This window comes from Belonocnema kinseyi, chromosome 5 (genome assembly GCF_010883055.1).
Source record: "Belonocnema kinseyi isolate 2016_QV_RU_SX_M_011 chromosome 5, B_treatae_v1, whole genome shotgun sequence".
In the NCBI taxonomy this organism is placed as follows: domain Eukaryota; kingdom Metazoa; phylum Arthropoda; class Insecta; order Hymenoptera; family Cynipidae; genus Belonocnema; species Belonocnema kinseyi.
The window spans coordinates 81,637,983-81,641,217 of NC_046661.1; the positions used below are offsets into that span (position 1 = coordinate 81,637,983).

General features: G+C 29.6%; 1 protein-coding gene across 1 annotated transcript in view; it reads right to left on the bottom strand.

The window, feature by feature from the left end:
- The window catches only part of LOC117173282, a 20,515-nt gene that overhangs the window by 13,297 nt on the left and 3,983 nt on the right, over positions 1 to 3,235 (bottom strand). The window lies entirely within an intron of this gene.

The following is a 3,235-nucleotide window of genomic DNA, read 5'->3' on the forward strand; positions in this document are numbered from 1 at the left end:
TGTCATAACCTGATATTTACATGCAGGAGTAACACACCGCATTCCACCCATTTTTGTTATTTTAGTGCAAGCTTTTAAAGTAGTAAAACTTAAAAAATGTTCGCACTTTAATTTTTCATACATAAAACCAAATGCCATTGCGAAAAATATTAATCAAATTAATTTTTCACTAATGTTTTCGATGCTTGCCATATAAATTTAGGCTGGAAAGACTCCTAGAGCCATCTGGCCTCCACGCTTCACTTGATCATACTAGTGAACTAACGTAAACAGTGCCCCGAATCTGGAGCGGACGCCACACCAAACCGAAATGCAGCGTCTCTCTCACAAACAGCGCAACGGTTTTACCACAATTCTCTCCGTGTATATATAGAAGGAAATCATATTAATATATGAATAAAAAGAACATTTGAAATATTGTATATTTTTGAGTGATTACAATTTAAATTAAAAATTAAAACCATTCATCTTAAAATGTTATTTTAAAAATCGTTGAATTTAGTTTGCATCTTAAAATTTCTCAGTTTCGAATATTTGAATACTGGATGTATGCAATTGTAATTTGTTTATATTTCAACAATTTTTAAAGTTTCAATGTCACATTATACAATTTTAAGAGTTCGATTTCTCAATTCTGAAAATTAAAAAATATTCATCTAAGATTTTTCGAGTTACGAACAGGGTGGCAGGTTTAATCGAAGAATAAAATTCCCAATCAATTCCCGGTTTTTTCCCGGTTTGAAAAAAATTTTCACGGTCAATAAAATTTAAAGATTTGTACCTTAAATCTAAATATTTTTTATTTGAAGCAGTACAAAATAAACTACAAATTAAAGCATTCAAAGTAGAACTCTTGAATTTTTAACTATTTAAAATTGAAGTTTAGAATTTTTTTAAATAAAAAAATGTTATATTGAAATGCTCAATAATTTACACATATAAAATGGAAGTTTGTAAAAGATTAAAAATTTGAAATGATTTCTAATAATTTAAACGCGGTGTATGTAAAGACAAAATTCAGTTATTCGTACACAAATTTCGGTTCTAATGGCTACAGCCTAATTCAAAAGAAAATGTAGATTTCAAATAAAAAATTGAGAAGCTTTTCAAGAAATTTTGAAAGGCTTCGAAAGAATAAAAACATTTTCTTAAGATTCCTAGAAAAATTGACAATGATTTTACATGTTGCACAATTATTTTAATATTTTGAAAGTTTTCCAAACTTGTCAAAAAAGAATTTGGAAGTTAATAAGGAAATCTTTTGAAATTTACAGGATTTTCTAAAAATAGTAGGACATTCGATTCATTTTAAAAGATATTTATCACATTTTTCCTAAAATTTAAAAGAAATCCAGTAAATGAAAATTAAAATATTCCAGATTCTCCTTTGAAAATTTTGAAAATCTTTTAAAATGATTTTTAATATTTTCTTAAAATAACTATTCAAAATGAAAAATAACTTACAATTTTTCTGGGAATCTTAAGAGAATATTTTTTTATTCTTTCATAGCCTTTCACAGATCTTAAAAAATCTTAAATCTTAAAAATCATTTTAAAAAAATTTCTAAAAACATTACGTATTCAATTATTATTTATACCTCAAAATTCAACAATTTCACTTACAAAATATACATTTTGCAAACAGAACAATTAAAATTGTAACGTTCAAAGTCTAAATCCTCTTCGAAATTTTAATGAATCAAGGATTTCTATGTCAAATAATTCAATCTGGAATTGTTTACTTTATATTTACTCTTCACAAATCGGAGGTAAAATATTACTAAATATTAAATAGCTATTCTTTTTCCTATTTAAAAAATTTCAAATTGAACGAGTTAAAAATGGAATATTTTTCACTGAAACAATATTTTTAAACTTAATAAAAGACTTAATCACGAATATGTTATTTTGAAGCTATTTTTATGTTCAAAATAGTTTATAAAATTTAAATGAGGTGTTTACATTTTTTTAATGACTAAAACTTTCGAATTAAATGTTAAAATCTGGAAAATGTTAAATTTTGAACGGATTTAGAGTTGTTTTAACAAATCAATCCACTTTTAATATTTCACTTTTATCAGTTCACATTTTAATATTTAAAGTATAGATACATTTAAAAAATCATTTAGATATTTATTCATATTTACATTTCAAAAAACTTTTTATCCACGACTTTTAACTTCAAACGCTTTTAATTGTCAATTGTTCAAGTCTTCAAGACTGCACTTTGAAATTCTTTATAATAAAAATGTACACAACGAATTATTTTTCTAAACTGTTAAGATCTGACTTGGACATATTTATTTTCTACACACTTATAAAATTCCCAGTTGAAAAATAAATTCACTGTCATTTTCCGTTTTTTCCGGTCTCAAAACATTCCCGGTCATTTCCCCATTTTCACTGTTTCCTGGTCCAGCAGCCACCCTGTACGAAACAATTGAGAATTTCTGATTTTTAACATTTTTATTTTGATGCTTTTAAAATGTTTCTATTTCGAACACTGGATTTGGAAATTTCTTAATTTTGAGAGATTCGTAGCCCCAGGTAGGGGTAGTGGGGGGGGGGGATTAGTGGAGGGAAAGTAAGGGGCAATGAGTAAATGTAAAGTAGGGGAAGTAAGGGGATGGGCACAGAGGGGGATGGAAGGTCGAAAAGTAGGGAAATGTTGGGAAGAAGTGTGTAGATGTGAAGGTAGGGGGAATAGTACAAATAAGGGGAGAGGATTACGGGCAGTAAGTATGGAGATGCAGGGGGAAGCGAAGTGAAGGAAATGAGGGAGGAATTATGGATATGAACTATGGGTCTGTAGTAGAAGTTAGGGGAGCGTTACAAGGAGAAGTGGTGGGAGGAGATCTAGAGGAAGTGAGTAAAGAAGTAGTAAAAGTGATGTGAGAACAAGGGAAGTGTGGGGAAAAGATTGGGTAAGAAAAGTGATGAGAAATGGAGCGAAGGAAAACAGGGGGATTCAGGAGAAGTGAGGGGAAATTATTGGTGGAGAAGTAGTTGAAGTGAGGGGAGGGGTACAAGGAAAAGTTATAATAGGGGAACTAGGGGAAGTTAAAGGAGAGTTACTAGGAAAGTAATAAAATGAGAACTAGTGGAAGGGAGGGGAAATTAAAGGGTAAGGAAAGTGAGGGGAAATTTTGGGAAGGAAAGTGGTGAGAAATGAGTAAAGGAGAAGCAGGGGAATTGAGTAGTAGTGAAAAGTAAAAAGGAAAGAGAAAGAAGAATT